Genomic DNA, 19,148 nt, shown 5'->3' with positions numbered 1-19,148 from the left:
ATGTAAATTACAAATCAGAATAGTAGAACGAATACTTGCAAACTCATTATTCGGTATAAGTAGAACGTTATTATCCAACTTAAGAATGAAAACATTTCCAATGCCATTGCTTTATTTGTATGATTCTTCCCTGTGTCATCTCCTTGTCTCCCCTAAAAGGTTAGTCCAATGCTATGTTTTGTATTCATTGTTCCCTCCCTTTTTGAAGAATTGTCTATTTCATATGTATATATCCATTAACAGCATATTGTTAGCTTAGTTTGGTTTTGAATTTTAGACTTCGATTTGTGACAGCCTTGTGGAAAAAAGATGGCTGCAGAGCCATCCTGGAGGAAGGGACACCATGTAGATGATTGTCAGAATCAGAATCTAGAAAAGACTATGTTGTAAAGAACCCGGATTCAGGCAGGGAGAGCGATTAAGTAGGGAAAGTGAAGAATGAATTTGATCTATTTAAAAGACAGAATTGCTGAAATCAAGAAACGATTTTCAAATAATATATTTTATTTAGTAAGAGCTTCTTTAAAAACTGCCCTTTATAATGTTTCTTTTAGCAGAAATATGAAAGTGTTTGTTTAGTTTATTGACATAAATAGTTTGTATTTTGACCTTTGTTGTGCTGGTGGTTCCCTGTGTTTCCAGGGAACAGAGACAAGCAAGATCTTAGGCCTTCTTCCTAGAAAGTCTTCACGGTGACTTTTAGAGATAAGTAAATAAAAGTCATCTTGGGTACTTTTGAAGAGTATTCAAGGTGTGGAACTTTATGATCTGACTAGACAGCTGAACCAATATACAGATCTTGGGTTTTTATAAAACAAGTCTTTCTCCTTAGGCCATGTCTTGAATTTGTTTTTTAAGTTCACCACACCCAGTCTTTCCCCATATTTATTTTTAAACAAAAATCTCATCGTATTTCTGTAATTAATCTGTACAATATTGCTATTGTTTTCAGAGTAACTTTGGAAAGCCCCAACACTTTGGACAACATTTGCAAAATGCAGTTAAGTTAATGCTGTCTACACGAAGGGAGGTTTTAAACTTTAAAAGAAGAGATTGAATTAGCCAGTTTTATTGAGACTAGAGCAATTAACTTGTAATTTATGGTTGGCTCAAAAAGGTCACTCAGTGAAAGTGGGTGTCTGGGTACTCCCCAAGTCCTCAAAATGACCTGGATTGGGCAATTTGAGCAAAGCAGAATGTCTTAGGAGAAGCATTCTCCAGCAAGGAGGCCATTCATGCTATGCCAATTAGACTTGGAAACTGATGCAACTTGCTGGGTCAAAAAACAGCTAGAGAGCAGGAATTAAAAAAAAAATGATCACTTGTGAAAATTCAGGTGGACGCATGTTCTCACTCATAAATGGGTGTTGAACAATGAGAACACATGGACACAGGGAGGGGAACATCACACCCCAGGGCCTGTCAGGGTTGGGGGCTAGGGGAGGGATAGCAGGGGGTGGGGGACTAGGGGAGGGATAACATAGGAGAAATTCCTAATGTAGACGACGGTATGATGGATGCAGAAAACCACCATGGCATGTGTATACCTATGTGACAAACCCTCATGTTCTACACATGTACCCCAGAACTTAAAGTATAAATAAATAAATAAGAAAAGAAAATGCAGGTGGAATACAATAAATGTCAGGTTAATTTAAACCATCCTCAGAGAGTCAATACTTTTCTCACTTTCTAAAATCATCATTTAATTGAGCAATTTCTTGAGTTCAAACCAGACTGGTTGTTGAACAAACTGTCTCACAGACTAGGAAACCCAGTCACTAGGAAATAAAATGTCTAGGATAATTTAGCATCATTCAGCAGCAGTGGAATTCAAACAGGCCCCCACCGGTTCTGCATGCCACCATTTAGCTGTGGGCCTCTTAGACTACTCAATTCCATTAAACTAACATTTATTTAGTGCCTACTATGTAAAAGTTCTGTTCTTGGCAACCTGATAATGCCATAATGCTTTCCTAAGGGACTGGGCAACTTGGGAAGATGTCAAACAGTTTATGAGAGGGCCCTCTCTCTATTTGTCTCCCCCAAAGCTGAGCTGTTTGGAATAAGGACAGAGGGTGTGGGTCACCATGATCGGAGAACTTGATGGTTGTGACTCTTTTGTCCCATTCTCCCCAGTGGAAATTTGGAAAAACTTGGGGCAGGGAGCCTAGTGAAAAAAGATATTTGGTGGTTTGAAGGATTTTAAAAAGTAAGGTCTTAGCATCTCTTATTTGATACTAGATCTATGACCTAATCCTAACAAGACATAATGCATTTGGGATTTAGTGGCCACTTTGATGGGTTGGCACACAATTCTTCCGCATTCCTATTCACCCAGTCGTTAATTTTATTTTAATATATTCTTGTACTCTGGCATTTTCTCCTCTGAATATTTTATTTGCATTTAAAAATTTTTTAACCTCCTGATGATTGATGAGGAGGAGGGGAAGGACAAGACAGGAAGCTGACAAAAATGACAAAAAAGCTATTTGAATGTTTAAATCAGAACAGAAAGTTGTTTATGAGTTGCAATCTATTGTCTGGTACTAAGAGTAACAGAGGTGTAATTAAAGTCTTTCAACCCGATGCTTTATCCAGAGAGATCTTTTCAGAAATTTGGGCAGTATTTATCTCATAAAAGCAAACTTGGTTTTTATTTTCATGGAGCTCATTTATATGACTGCTATGATTTATATGACTGCTCATTTATATGATTGTTTAACTTAGTTTTGTTTTGAATTTTACTAAAACCATGATGTCTGGGCCTAAGGTGCCAGAAACCAGGTCCCAAATTGAACCCCTCAATATCCATGTCATTGCAAGCATGAGTATGCATACAGTGGGGAAAATAATATCATGTATTTGCATAGTGTTTTATTTCCTTTTTAAAGCTCTTTCACATCTACCAGTACATGAAATTGTGTCACTTACTAAAATTTATTGTTAATTTCATTTTTCTAATGATCATTTGGCCACCATTCTGTAGACCAGGTTATAGATGCTCCACCTATTACTTGAGAATTTTGTTTGTGTATTTGTTTAACTAACTTTTTAACTAAAAATGTTAAGGTCGAAAAGGACATTCGGTGGTCTTTTGGTTGGGAGCCCAGACTGTGAGAAAATCTTAAGTCCTCTCTTAAAATCCAGATACTCCTTTGAAGGATAATTTAACTAAGTAGTAGCATAAAAGGTAATAGTTAATAGGTAATCCATGCCAACATTTTGGCATGGATTCGTTGGCAGTTGTTGAAAAGGAGAGGAATTTTAGGGTGGTAAAGGAAGTTACCTGGAAAGGGAGGATCCTGTGGAGGAGGGGGAGCATTGACCAGGGCTACTAGGAACAAACTCCACCTTCCCAATTACAACTGTGACCTCATCTCTCACTAACCTTCCCCATAAAACTGCTTAGGCACCTCTGGTGGCAAATAAAGGCTGTCTCAAGACTCTAAGTTATTTGGGGGCAGGAACCCTTGTCCTTCGCCAGTGCTTTCCAGACTCTCTTAGCATACAGTAGAGAATCAGGAAATATATATAGAATAAATGAAAACTTTAATCCATAATTTGATGCCTAGTTGTAATATTTAAGCTTCTGTCTTGTGCTGTCTTTGTTTTCAAACGGAATGATGTTGAAGCAACCATGTTTATCTTTGACTTAACCTCTGGAAAGGAATCCAATTTTTCTGTGGGATAATGAAAGTAATAGACAACACTTACTGAATGTTTATTGTGTGCTGGGCACTGTCCCATCACTTTATACAGATTAATTTATTTAATTCTCACTACCAGTCCATTTTACAAATAAAGAAAACAAGGCAGAGAACTTAAGTCTGCCTAATTATAAATTTCCTCTCTTACTATTAAAAAAGACAAAGATGCTGAATGGCAATGACAAAAAAAAGTTCCTTCTATTCATTTTTAATTAAACTTCATTGTAGATGCAACAAAAATTAAATGCAAACAGAAGGCGAAAAAAGGAGGAATTCATCCCTCAGACGCCCTTCACAGTGCCTAAGTTTATCAGTGAATAACAGTCTGTTTAATTTGTTCCTACGTGGATGTGGAGCTACATTCACGGTTAAATACGTATATTGGAGACTTAAGACAGCCCGAAGCTATGTCCACCAGGTGGCACTCATCCCTCTAGATGAGGGACATAGATTGAGGGGGAAACACTTCCAATTGTGTCCTCACCACCCTTGGCAAAAAGATTCAAGTACTTTTAGTTTCCTGGACCTACAGCTTCTTATCCAGGGTGAGTTGAGCTGTCAGACACCTACAAGTGCACCACTCTGCCTATTTTGCTATAAAGGAGAGGAAGCTCTCAGCTGCATAGCAGTATGGTGTAGTTGATGGATATAGCATTCTGTTTCAAATCCAAATTCAAATGCAGATTTCCTCAAATCCTAGCCCTACCAGTCACTAGTTGTATGACTTAGGCAAGTTACTTAACCTTTCTATGCTCTGAGATCCTCATGTGTGAAATTATTATACCAACCTCATTTTCAATCACCTGTTATAACAAACAGTCCTCTGCTCACAGAGGGCCCAGATAAACATTCTAGGAAATTGAATTAATTATGTGACCCTTTAATAGCTGGCATTAAAATGCAATTAAAATTTTACTTGCAAGTTCATCAAAGAGATGAACTTGAGTTTCTGGCTCTTTTTGTTGTTACTGTTTGTTTGTTTATTTTCTAGAGATAGGGTCTGACTGTTACCTGGGCTAGAGTGCAGTGGCACAATCATGGCTCACTGAAGCCTTGAACTCCTGGGCTCAAGTGATCCTCCTGCCTTGACCTCCCAAGTAGCTGGAACTATAAGCATGCACCGCCACACCTGGCTACGTTTTATTTTGTTTTTTGTAGAGATGGAGTCTTGCTGTGTTGCCCAGGCTGGTTTTGAACTCCTGGCCTCAAGTGGTTTTTCCCACCTCAGCCTCCCAAATTGCCGGGATTATAAGCATGAGCCACTGCACCCTACCAAGTTTCCGTTTTAAATGGTAAAGTAAAGTTATGACTATTTACTAGATTGAAACTAATCATAAGAGCAAGAAATATTGATTTAGCATCTCTAGTTAGCTAGTTATTTCTCTAGGTGCTATTGCTGCAAAGATGCAAAGATGAGCAAGGTCCTAACCCCATTCCCATGAAGCTTATAATCTAGCAGGGAAGATAAACAAATAAAGACATAAAAGTAAACAGGCCAGCTGCCATGGCTCATGCCTGTAATTCCAGCACTTTGAGAGGCCAAGGCGGGCAGATCACCTGAGGTCCGAAGTTCAAGACCAGGTTGACCAACATGGAGAAAACTCATCTCTATTAAAAATACAAAATTAGCCAGGTATAGCAGCGCCTGCCTGTAATCCCAGCTACTCAGGAGGCTGAGACAGGACAATAGCTTGAACCTAAGAGGCGGAGGTTGCAGCGAGCCAAGATCGCACCATTGCACTCCAGCCTGGGCAAGAAGAGCGAAACTCCATCTCAAAAAAAAAAAAGTAAACAATTATAAATGTACAAAGAAATGTAAAACAGACAGACCCAAACTGTGGAGGTCAGGGAAGGCTTCCAAGAGGAAGTGGTGGTAGAGAATCGGGTAATGAAGCAAAAAGAAAGTGGGTAGGCATTCCAGGCAAATGAATTGGCATTTGCACAGATCTTAAAGTGGAAAAAAGCCTGCTAAACTCAAACACCTAAGAAAAGTCCAGTGTAGCTGAAGGAGAGAAAAAGTGGGACAGAGAGGCTGGCAGATGGAGAGGTTACTTACTGGGCAGGAAGAAGTATTAAAGGGTTTTAAACGAGGAAGTGACATCAGATACTGTTACTCTAAGAACTGCATTTTTTAAAAGGTCATTATGCAGCTTGGGAGGCCAGGTGGGAGGATGGCTTGAGGCCAGCAGTTCAAGACCAGCCTGGGCAACATGGTAAAAACCTATCTCCACAATTTTTTTTAATTAGCTGGGTGTGGTGCCACATGCCTGCAGTCTCAACTACTTGCGGGGGGAGGGCGAGGGCTGAAGTGAGAGGATTGCTTGAGCCCAGAAGGTTGAGCCTGCAGCAAGCTGTCATCCTGCCACTGTATTTCAGCCTGAGTGAGAGTGAAACCCTGTCTCTAAAAAATTAAATTAAAAGAAAAGGTCATTACTACTGAAATGAAGAGATAAAGAGGCTAGTTTGATGCGGTAAGACTGAATTGGGAGCATCCAAGGCAAAGCCTTCTGTATTATTTCAGCCTGATTATGATGGTGGCTTGAACCAGTGTGGCAGGGAGTAAATGGCTTTGAGAGACACTTAAGGCATGTGCACTTGACAAGATCTGTTGACTAGATGTGTGGAAGGGAGGAGTCTAGGTGTCTGACTTAAACAAGAGTGTTGATGGTATCACCATTTTGCAAGACCCAGAGAACACTGGAGAAGTAGCAGTTTTGGAAGTTTAAGTTAATGTGTTTATTTCAGGATAGGATGAGTTTGAAGCCAAAGGTATATTCAAGAGAAACTGTTGAGAAAGTATTTCTATGTATGGAGCTCAAAAGGAGACTGGGGTTGTTTAAGCAGGTTTAGGAGTTGTCAGCATAGCTATAAATTGAAGCATGATGAGACCTTCTAGGGAGAGAGTCAAGAGTGAGAAGAGAAGATGTCCTGGGTCGCAATTCTAGGGAACCCCAGCCTTTTCTACATTAATAGAGATGAGGGATCAATATTCAGTAATGAAAACAGAAAGAATAGTCAGAGGTGTAAGAGTAAAATCAGAAGGCACAAGCGCCCTCCCCCAAAAATAATCAAGAAAGAGGAAGTGGTCAATGGTATTGAAAGCTCCTGAAAAGTCAAAGATGATGAGAACTAAAACATATTTTTGGATTTGGGGACAAAGAGGCCATTGGTGACCTTAACAAGACCAGTTTATATGGAACACTAAAGGCAGAAGCCAGATTGCAATGAGTTGAAAAGCTAAATGTAATGTGAGAAAATGATGATGTTACATTCTGAATATAGCTGGATTCACTTGCTTACATTTTTATTGTGTGTCTGCTCTATGCCAGATGCTCTGCTACACACTGGGTTTGATTTGGTTAGGCTTTGTGTCCCTACCCAAATCTCATTTTAAATTATAATCCCCAGGTGTTGAGGGAGAGACCTGGAAGGAGGTGATTGCATCATGGGGGTGGATTCCGCCATGAGACCTGGTGGTTTTATAAATGGCAATTTCCCCTGGGCTTTTCGGATATTAATGAGAGTGGTTTAAGTGTCGGCCATGGGATCTTAGCTAGATAGAGAGAAAAGTGAAGGGATCAGGGACTGATGAATATTAGACAATAGAGTGAGGAAGCTACCTTTTAAAATGCAAATTTGCATGTGTCATGCTTGCATATAAAGCTTTCCAGTTGCTCTGAGTAAAAATATTTTTCAAATCCTTAACATGGTCTATAAGGCCTGCTCATTCCTTCTGGCTTCACCTCATGAGGCTTCTTCCCAGACACTCTGGTCTTTTCAAGTGCTGTTTTCTGGGCCTGAAATGCTGATGCCCTCACCTAGCACAAAAGCTTTATCAAGTTAACTCAATTTTCAACATTTAGGTATCAGGTTAATGTCACCGCCTCAAAAAGAGCCTCCTTTGTCCTCAGAGTGGCTCCATAAACTTTTCCTTCATAGCAATCATTACGAGTTATTTGTATTTGTGTGATTTAAAAAAAATTATTTTTGTATTTCTCCCACAAATGTATAAGCCCCAGAAGCGTAGCAACGATGTAGGTTTTGCTACTTATTATATTCCCACAACTAGCACTGTGCCTAGCACATAGTAAGTGCTTAATAAATGTTTGTTAGATGAGTGGACAAATAAAGGGGTTAAGCAACTTGACCGAAGTCCTTAATTGAACCTACTAAAAATAACAACATTGATATTAATATTTATAATATGTATTCATTAAACTTTATGCCTCTGTGACATTTTCATGTATGTCATAGTGGGTGAAGGACACCAACAGATACAACAGGTGGTGAAGAAGACAAAAATTTAAAGAGATGATGATAGAAAACAGGAAGAAACACGGCATGGAGGTCTGGAGGTTTGGTACGCCCTGAAGTCTCCCCTGAGGTTTCTCCCACGGAATGAGGGTTGTGCCAGAGCCAGATGGTCTCCTCCACAATTACAAGAGCCTTATTCTATTCCAGTCTCTCCTCCTGCCTGGCCATTGTGGAAATTCTAACTACACGTAAGCCTGTTCACAAGCAGTGGGTCCAGAACAGACCCTGCGCTTTCTGAGTATTGACTGCCAGACTAAGTGAAGAGAAGGTCAGTTTCTCAGCAGGCCCGAGCCTGTCTCAAGTCTAGGCCTGCCCATCTCTTCTATGAGTATCTTGAATATTCATTGGTATCACGATGCCTTAACCTATTACCTGAGGATTTTGTGTGTGTGTATTTTCTTGTAACCCTATGGCCCTTCTTCCATTTTGCTGCTAGACAATGGGCCATCTACTGGCTCAGAGGAAAAAAAAAAAGAAGTGTTTCTCTGACTTAAGTTCAAATATATAAAGCCTACAGGGAACAAGGCATTCTCAGGAGAAGTTAATAGATTTGAGAGGATACGCAATGACGCAGGAACAACATTTCCCACTGCAAAGGATCATTTGACGGGTCAAGAGCAGTAAGCATCCCTGACTATCAGAGGGGATATAAAAAACATGAGCTGCTGGTTTGTTTTGGATGGGAGACAACAGCAATCTCGGGGAAGTAGAGATTGCTGCCCTTAGTTGCACAGAGAGCTTGAAGAAGCTTCAAGATGTCAGAATAGAAATGGCTATGGGGTGTGGCTACAGAGTTTGTCTAGATGCATGGGCCTGAGGCTGCCTCCAGAGCGTCCCCAGCCCAACTTGATGTGCATCTAGGGAATGATTCCAGTATGCTCATGAAGAACACAGAATTGCTGAAGGCCCTTGGATAGCCCCTCAAACCCCACCCCAGGACCAGTGACATGCAAGGGCCTTAGGAAGAACTTTGTCAGCAAGGATAGTCACTGGACCAGAAGGAGCCCTTTGGATGGTTGCAAGATCCATCCAAGCAGCAATCTGAGTAGTTCAATCTCTGCAGGCCAATGGGACAACAGATCTCAGTAGATGACAACTTGGGTACCTGTCTATTTTTCCTAGCACCTTGGCCCCTTCAAACTTAGGCCAGACGCTATGGAAGAGGAGAGGGGGAGGTCTTTCAAATGCCTAGGATTATATTTCTGCCACTCAGATGAATCTAAACCTGATATTATTTGTAGACATTCACTATTTTCTATGTTAAAAAAAATACACCTTTATAAAATTAGAAATGGACTTATATTTCTTGCCCACTTGAGTTTGTGGACAGAGAGTCACATTCCACACCATATTGCTATTTTTTCCTGCCTTCACGTCTGGTCTCCACAGCTAGACTGTAAGATATTCAAGGCTCCACAGTAACCGTCTTTTTTTTCTACCAAGCACTTTGTATATAACAAGACATATTTTGAGAGAGACCCTATGGAATAGGATGTGAATAGTTGTTTACACATTATCAGCTGGAGTATCAGTTCAAGGGTTTCTCAGCTCTGATTTCATTTATAAGGTGTATAGTTTTCCCCCAAGTATTCATTCTTCACATCAAGAGATAAATATTTGTCAAGCACCACCATGGACAAGGCCTTGCTTCTACCTCTTCCTGGGGATGGAGTCCTTGTCCTCAAGGAACTTGTTACTGGAGATGAGGACAAGTTGTAGCTGATTGCACTGAACATGCATTGAGTTTAGGACAACACGTAGGAGGTTAGTTGTCTGTTTTGAAATACACGGATAATCTGATTGCAAAAGTGATAAATGTTTAATTGGGAACACTTGCAAAATATAGCAGTAAACAAATTGTACCCATAAACTCAGAACTTGTAAAAGTAATCAGTGTTAACATTTTGGTGTGTATCATTACATATGCCCTGTAAAAGTGCATCATGATCTATTGGAATTTGTTATTTAAAGAAATCCCTGATATACTGCAGTGAATGAGTGTGTGTGTGGGTATGTGTGTGTGTGTGTGTGTGTGTGTTTGCGAGAGAGAGAGAGAGAGAGAGAGAGAGAGAGAGAGAGAGATTTGCTTTCTCTTGAAAATAGGAAGGTGTTATTATTAGAGCTTCAGTGACTAAATGTATTCCACAACCAAATGAAATAAACTTGAAAATGTATTGCAATTAGAAAAGGTTGAAATTCAGGTTTCTGATACCTGGGTAGGGAGGAAAACCAAATAAAACATATACCTGAAACTTATCCATGGCATATCCATGAAAATAGTTCTGATGATTAACTCACATGTCACATCCTCACTGACCATCTCCTATGGGGCCTCAGGCAGAATTAACCAGCTAGTCCTTCAGTGCTCCCAACTATTGGTACTATCTATACACAATAATATATTCATTATTTTAATAAAATAATACATACAGTTATTTCTATGTAATATTTAAAGGAAGAAGAGTAGTGTTATGATTTTTTGGATTTAAATAGCCAAAGCCTAATTCCAGCCCTACCAGCTAGCTATGTGACCTCTGAAAATCATTTAGCCTTTCTGAACCCATATCCTCATCTGTGAAACAGTAATAGTAACATCTACTTTATAGAGCTGCTGTGAGAGCAAAGTAGGACAGTATTTGTAAAGTGTTGACCCACCCCAAGACACAAAGTCAGTAAATAATAAGTATAATTATTATTATTACAGAACTTGCCACATTGCATTTCAATGACTGGATAGGAATGACTATGAACACCTAGACAGCAGGCTCTGGATCCTGGCTTCTGTCTTTCCTAGCAGAGTAGCTCATAAACAGTAAGCAATCATAGGTGTTTGCTAGAAGATACAATAACTATAGAAAGTGTCAGACCAAATGCTTCCCCCACCCCCAGAGTCCTGTATAATTACTGAGCTATCTAGAACAAATTCTAACAAAACATTAACTCTTACAATCAACATTATAGAAGGTCATTTCTACTTTTAACATGAACTAATACTTACTAAGCACTTAATATGTGCCAAGTTTTGTTCCAGTGCTTTACATTTTATTTAAACTACTTTATGAAGTGGATCTTCTCTAACACATAGGGAAACTGAGGCCCAGAGAGGGTACTGTGAACTCTGTAATTCCTGAGATTTTGTTAAGGCCCCCAGAGAGTAAAGTCCCGACTCTTTGTCCTTTCCTTTACCAAGGCAGGAGGTGAGGTAGAAAGGCTACCATATATATAGTTTTTTCTTTTATTTTGCAGAGCATCTCTCTTTTCTTTTCTAGAAAAACAAACAAAAGAAATTCTTGCTTCATTCATAATTTTACCCCTGCTGAGGGTCCCCAATGAGGTCTCTGGAAGGATTTCTCTCCTGCAGAGCCCTGTTCAAGGATGCAAATGAAGGTTACTATACTCCACTGAGAGTCAGAACCACCCCAAGCAGTAATTCTTATTGAGAGGGATTTGAAATAGACTTTTAATACAACGTTAAAAGTATGTAATTCAAATCTCGTCCGTGTGCATGAAACAATGAAATCACCTGTGAAACCATAACATTATCAATAAGCTAAATAAAATCGAGAGTGGAGGACATTAAGAGTTTAAAAATGAACTTGCTCTCAAAGAGAATATTTTATCTCATATGATCCATATTGCCATGTTCATGACATTTATCAATTATTGTCCATGTTGCCTACATGAGTGAAAGATATGTTTTAAAAATAAGACTTGGAATTACTTTACTTCAAGTAAGCTGATTGGAATCCTTCCAGATTCCACATTGTTGCTATTGACCAGAAGTCTTCTGCCTTGGGAAAATATTTTTATTTCCTTCCGCTGTTCTAGATGTCCTACAAAGACCTGTCTTAGAATGGGAAACATTTTCTGAATCCCAAAGGAGTCCCCCATTTGCCTGAAAGAGACAGCTAAACCGTGTTGAGAGTCCATTCAAGAAGATGATGTCTCACAATAATTTTTTCAAACATCCTGTGCATACTTTCTTCATTCAGAGTAACAGTTGCCATATGATAGATAAAATGTGGTTCTAAAGAGTATCATATAATTTTTCTTCTTCATACATCACAAAAGATGCAAAAAAAAAAAAGTCTCCTTTAAGAGAACAACTGTGTAGTACTTAGCCTGTTTATTTTTAAAAATCTTTTCTTAAAGTTTACTTCCAGAATTAGACACAGAAACAGCAGAGGCCACTATACTGGTTTGAGATCAATTGCTACTTTTCTCTGAGGAAATAAATTAATTAAAAGGAAGGGGGGAAAGGCTACGTCCTTGAAATATTTCCCCCTTTCCTTTGCCTGATTTTCACTAACATTCCCATAACAATAATAACCTAAAACACATTAAGTAGAAAAACTACTTCCACCTAGTGAAGATATCTTCTGATGTACTAACAAGAACATATGTGAACTATATGGTAACTTTTTAAGCCAATTAATCATAAAGGTAGTTGGTGCCCGCTCAGGAGTGCTTTCCGTAGCCAAACAGACAGCCCTTCCTTGGAAAAATACTTTTAGAAATACTAAAGTTGTGGAACTTCATTCTGGAATTGGGAACAGGATTGCTTCAGCTTCAACTTTTGGAGGAAGATGATATTTGAATGGACAAAATGAGAAGTGGAGTGCACTAAGAATGGCAGGTAATGCCTCATTATACACAAATAATATGTACTCACTGAATGTTTGATGAATACATGTTGGAGAATGTTACTAGCACCCTGTTTAGGGCCATTAGGGATACTCCAGAAGTAATAAGAATCACTTAATTCCCTTAGGTGTGAGTTTATCACTTCTTTCCTTCATTGATTCCACAAGTATTTACTGATGCTTACTATGTGCGAGGGTCTGTCTCTGGGGAGTATACACCATGAACATCATGGACACTTGAACTTACGGAGATAACAGAGTAAAAGATAGAGAGAAACAGGCCGGGCGTGGTGGCTCATACCTGTAATCACAGCACTTTGGGAGGCTGAGGTGGGTGAATCACTTGAGGTCAGGAGTTTGAGACCAGCATGGCCTATGTGGTAAAACCTGTGTCCACTAAAAATATAAAAAATTAGCCAGGCGTGGTGGTGGGCACCTGTAATCCCAGATACTCAGGAGGCTGAGACAGGAGAATCGCTTGAACCTGGGAGGAGGAGGTTGCAGTGAGCCAAGATGACACTACTGCACTCCAGCCCAGGCAACAACACGAGACTCCATCTGAAAAAAAAAGGTAGAGAGAAACAAAATGAAAAAAAAAAGCACAATGATAAGCTAGTCAATAACTACAAGTAGTACCACTCTTCCTGGCTCTGGTCCTGCATTAGGATATGCCCAACATGAGAAGAAGGCTTCTCTTGCGAGCTCTGCCCTACCCCATTCTCTGTCTTATGTGCCTGACTAGTCCAGCCTTCAACATCTGAAGCACTCAATTAAAAAATGAGATGCAGAAGAGGACCACTGCACTGGGGAGGGGGGGAGGGGACTGTCAGGATAATAAACACATTTTTTATGCTTCTGTTGAAAAATTCTCATTTAAGTGTATTAGGCTTCAGTTATACTTGGCCACATCTACTATCAGAATGATCAGACAATGTAAAGTGCACTGGTTTCCTTGAGAACAATGGATTTATGACTGGTTCTGTAGAACAGTGATGATCATACATTTCTCCTGTCTTTTCTCACTCCCCTCCTCCCCACCTTTTATCACCACTCCCCTTTGTTTTGCCTTATATAGTTCAGTGAAAAAACAGAGTCTGAAGTCTACATTTTCAATAAGCTTAGTTCATCTTATTCTCAGATATAAACAACCTTCACTTCATTTGTGGTTCTATTAAAAGGGTGCTGTGTTTCTGTAATTTTCTATGTTCAAATGTAATAATTTGCTTTTGATATATAAGGTTTCTCTACCATGCGGAAGGAGGAAGCTTAGTTTGGCTTTATCTATTCCCTGAGGGAAGTCCCTGACCAAGGGATTGCTTGAAACACTGTGAAAAGGTTAAAATTAATTTTAACATTGCACCAAATATTGAAGGACATAGGACATACACTTTTTTTTTTCTTTGAGACAGTGTCTCACTCTTTCGCCCAGGCTGGAGTACAGTGGCACTGTCTCAGCTTACTGCAACCTCTGCTTTCCCAAGATGATTAAAATCAGATGCCTAAAATCTGACTTTAGGCATTAGATTTTAAATGTCTGTGCTGTTGAACTGGAATTCACACTTAGGATTCAGATGTTTGGATGTTATTTCACAGCCTGTGTTGAACCTACTTTGCAACTGGACCCATTGTTGCATGTGTGAACCACTGCTACCTTGCCTATTAACCAGCGTGACCAGATCCTGAAGTATGGGTATGGGACAGAGTCAGTTTGGCAGCATTTGGGGATGGCTTATTCCTTGTTACTCCCCTGGGCAGGATCATGCAGAGTCAGATGATAGCAGAAAAGCCAGGTAGCTATAGGAGAGCAATGCCAGGTGGCCCAGTTCCACACCAGGCAGGTGGAAGCTATGCTGTTGGACCACACTGACATACAACTCCAGGCCACACAGTGGAGGCATGGCAGGCTGGGGAACACCAAGAGCAAGAGACTTCTCAATTAGAAGGGAGGAGGCTCTTGTGAAAGAAATGTGTGTTTGTCTGTGAATTAATAATCAGGTGTTACAATCAAAAGCTGTGACTCAAATTAAGGAAAGGCATTCACACAATATAGAAAGAAGACCTTTGATGCTCACTAAAGTGCATTGTTAACATGGCCTCTAGAATAAAGTATCTCTGCTGGGCATGGTGGCTCATGCATGTAATCCTAGCACTTTGAGAGGCCAAGGCGAGTGGATCACCTGAAGTCAGGAGTTCAAGATCAGCCTGGCCAACATGGTGAAACCCTGTCTCTACCAAAAATACAAAAAAATTAGCCAGGCATGGTGGTAGGTGCCTGTAGTCCCATCTACTAGGGAGGCTGAGGCAGGAGAATTGCTTGAACCTGGGAGGTGGAGGTTGCAGTGAACTGAGATGGTGCCATTGCACTTCAGCCTTGGGTGACAGAGTGAAATTCTGTCTAAAAAAAAAAAAAAAAAGGGAATAAAATGTAAAATGTTATACACTCTGAAGTGGTTTAAAATTAATTTTAACATTGCACCAAATATTGGAGGACATTGATGTATTCACCCTTTTAAAAAATTTTTTTGAGACAGGGTCTCACTTGTTTGCCCAGGCTGGAGTGCAGTGGCATGATCTCAGCTCACTGCAACCTCCGCCTCCCTGGCTCGTTATCCTTCCACCTCAGCCCCCCAAGTAGCTAGGACCAAAAATGCTCACCACCATGCCTGGCTAATTTTCTATGTATTTTGTAGAGAGGGGGTTTCATCATGTTGCCCAGGCTGGTCTCGAGCTCCTGAGCTCAAGCGATCCGCCCATCTCAACCTCCTAAAGTGCTGGGATTACACCGCACCTGGCCATATTCTCCTTTTAACTGCATATTCCTCTTGTTTTTTTAAATTCCAGTGTTCTGTGATATAGTAGTTACCTAATGCTACAATAAAATTATCCCAGCTCAAAACAACAAGTTTATATAATTTCTGTGGGTTTAAGCCAGTCAAGGTGTAGCTTGTCTGGATGGTTCTGTCTCAGGGTCTCTCATGAACCTGCATTTGAGCCCTGGACTAGGGGTGCAGTCATTTAAACATTTGTCTGAATGCTTCTGAGATGGCTCACTTAACATGGCTGCTGGCAGGAGGCCTCAATTCCCTACCACATGAAGGTCTCCAAGGGCTGCTTTAGTGTCCTCACAACATAGCGTCTAGTTTTTCCCAGAACAAGTGATCCAAAGAGCCAGCAGCCACGATGTGTTTTATTACCAATCATGAAGACACACACACACCTCACCACTTCTGCCGTATTTTAGGATTGAGTCATTAGGCTAGCCCACACTTAAGTGGTGGGTGGGAATTAGGTTCTACCTTTTGGAGGAAGAACTGTTGAAGAATTTGTGGACACATTTTAAAACGTCCACATATAGTACTCATCTAGGATGTCAGGAAATGTGGTGTAGTCAAGACTGGGTACAAGAATTATGAGACCCAGAGCAAAATAAAAATACACAACCCCTCTTTAAGAATTTCCAGGCAGTGATAACAAAGCATTAATCCAAGTGTGGATCCTTTTAGGCATTGGACCCTGTGCTATGGTCCAGGTCCTACCCAATGAAGCCAGATGCAGCTATAGTGGTTAAGAGCATGAGCTTTGAAATTACGAGTTTGAATCCCAGCACACAAATTTGAGTCCCACTGCATACAAATTATGTAACTCTTGGGAAAATTAATCTACCTGAAACTCAACTTCCATTCCTTGAAAAGGGGTATAATTAATTTACCTTTCACTTCGGACTCTTATGAGCATTAAATGAAGTCAGTATTGTGTCTGGCTTATTACTGTAGGCATTTGATAACTTGTTGATATTACAATGATTACCTTTAAGGAGCTTTAGTGGTAGAGAAGAAAAAAATGACTGAACTGTTAAATCGGATTGGTGATTTAGCTGATTATCATAAACTCCTTAAAGTGGGAATAGCATCTTATGCTCTCTGCAGTACCAACATCTCTTTGACTTAGTGTGGATTCATGCATTCATGACTTTGAAAAATGTGGCCTGTAAGCTACAAAAAGAATGGCTAAGAAAACATATTTCAGAAATGGCATGTTTTCAGCATTCTAAAAGGTAGGAACAAAGCGACTACTTTAAGAAAATCCACATAAGAAGATCAATATTTCATGGGCTGTTGTAATACTAGGCATTTATCAGCACATTAGATATGGTTGCCATGAACTACTTTCTATTAATAACTTGGTAAATGAGACTGAATATTAAACAGGAAATTTCTCATAGCAATATTCTCCTTGGGTGACTCAAACAACAAAACCAAAAACCATTCCTGAATAAGGTCTTTATAGTGGCAAAACGATTTTATGAAGCACTTTATAGCTTCAGACAAGCCTCTGCTTCCTTTCTTATGCAGTTGAGCACGGCTCAGTAAAAGCCAACAACAATCCTCTGGCCTTTGCACAAACTCCTCAGCCACAGCTCAGGTGTGCCAGGGTAGGCGCTGTAGCAATCCCACTCTGAAGGTTCTATTTCAAACCAGATAACTGACCTTTTAAAAGGTGACTGTTTTCATAAGGACTTTCTTCTGTTAAGCTCTTAACCAAAGCATATTGCTGAGCCAAGACATCTTTGCTCATCTGACAAAATCCCATGCGCCAGCCCATGAAGTGGAGTCCACAGAATCCAGGAAGTGTAGTACTGGGCTTTGAATTACTACGGACCTGCTGGGAGAGTGAATGCAGGTTCCAGAGGGGCTGCACCTGCCTCCTCCGAAAAAAATGGTCTCATCAAAGACTTGAGTAAGGAAAGTAGGCAGAGGTGCTGATTATTTATCTGGATGAGCAGCCAAACAGGAAAGGTTAAGAAAACTAGCAAGAGTTGGGTTCTTTTCACAAACACATTAACATCAAAAAAATAAACAAGCCAAGTATAAGTGTGATTACACGTTTTGTTTCTTCTTAACTCTAGGCGGCGTTGTGTTCTTAGCAATAGTCTTCTTTTTCTCAAAGAACTTTATTTATTCCCCAATCCAAAATTAGTTCCTTAATTTGAAACAGCCATAAACAAACATTACTAAAGAAATCCCTTGGGCTCTTTTCTCCCACACCCTATCCCCCCACACACATTTTTTCTGCTGCTTTGTTTGTTCTCAGTTCTTTTTCCCTTTGTGCCGAACAGAAGGGCCTGCAGTGGTTTGGGTTTCTGAAATCTCTTCATAAGTTTCTTGAAAGATATTTAAATTCCATTTTGACAGGAAAAAATTAAATTCACATTAATTTCCATCAATTATGAATTCAATCTAAATAAACTTCAGTAACATCAAAGTATAGATTTTAGTTCTCTCCTGGTTTCGAAGGTTGCTCACAGCTCTCTAATTCCTTTATTGGCCTACTCTAGCCTACAGCTGTTTGGGGAGTATGAATGGAGCCTCTAGTCAGAGCAGCTGTTCCAGTAGCCTTGGAGAGAAATTCCCTTGCCCCTCTTCCTCCGCTACTCCTCTCTTCATTTTCTTCTTGATTTCCAATCTTTGCCAACCCCCTTTTCCTCCCTGCCTTTCTTCATTCCGCCTCCGTTTTCCACTCCATATCAACAAAGAATCCCATAGCCATTTAGCTTTCCTCTTCAAACTATCCCAACATGGTCTTCATAAAAGGGAATGTGCTGGTCATGTCCCTGCTTGCTCTGGCCTTTCCCCTGCTCTGCTCTCTATCACAGGGGACTGCATTTTCCAGCTCCCTTGCCCTCTGGCTTACGCATAGACTGAGCCAAAGGGAGGAATAAACAGAAGAGTGGAGAGTGGGAAAAGGGAGGAAGCCAGGGAATTTCACCTCCTCTCTGTTTTGATGGTGTCTGTGGCCATGGCTGCTTCTTCTCTATGATTTTAGCTGCTGGCAAACAGCCCCTCCCTCGTTGTCTCAGCATCTGCCAGGAACGCCCCCCACTGGGCTTCTGACTTCTCCTAACTTCCAGGCTCTAGTAACATCCCTGGGCTCTGGTTCTTCCATCACAGATATAACAAGTTCCTGGCCAGGCATGGTGACTCACGCCTGTAATCCCAGCAATTTGAGAGGCTGAGGCGGGAGGATTGCTCGACCCCAAGAGTTCAAGACCAGCCTGATGCAATAAAGTGAGACCCTGTCTCTACAAAAAACTAAAAAATTATCCAGGTGTGGTGATGCACATCTGTAGTCCCAGCTACTTGGAAGGTTGACAGGGGAGGATTGCTTGGGCCAAGGAGGTTGAGGCTGCAGTGGGCTGTGATTGTGCCATTGCACTCCAGCCTGGGCAACAGAGTGAGACCCTGTTTCAAAAACAAACCAAACCAAACAAACCCAAAACACCAAAAAACAAGCTCCTGTATTAAATTCCCCCTGTTTGAGACACCTACAGTGGTTTCTATTTTCTTACTTCGGCCCTGACCAAAATAGGGGGTTCAAGATTACAACAGCATCTCAGATAACATCAGATAACAGTTCTCTAGAGCAGAATGTTGCAAGGCATTACCTTATTCTATGCTCCTTGGAGTTCTTTTTTCCTTTCTTT

At 40.4% G+C, this 19,148-nt stretch overlaps 1 long non-coding RNA gene across 1 annotated transcript in view; it reads left to right on the top strand.

Annotated features, from left to right (window-relative positions):
* The window catches only part of LOC108284046, a 27,112-nt gene extending 17,085 nt beyond the window's left edge, over positions 1-10,027 (top strand). Inside the window, exon 3 of the long non-coding RNA XR_005195774.1 lies at positions 7,965-10,027. This is a non-coding gene — a long non-coding RNA (uncharacterized LOC108284046). The remainder of the gene's footprint in view (positions 1-7,964) is intronic.
* The last annotated feature ends 9,121 nt before the right edge of the window (positions 10,028-19,148 follow it).

Source organism: Cebus imitator, unplaced genomic scaffold (genome assembly GCF_001604975.1).
Source record: "Cebus imitator isolate Cc_AM_T3 unplaced genomic scaffold, Cebus_imitator-1.0 Scaffold268, whole genome shotgun sequence".
NCBI classification, from domain to species: Eukaryota; Metazoa; Chordata; class Mammalia; order Primates; family Cebidae; genus Cebus; species Cebus imitator.
The sequence above is the reverse complement of the archived record's forward strand: the minus strand, read 5'-3'. Positions and strand labels throughout refer to the sequence as shown.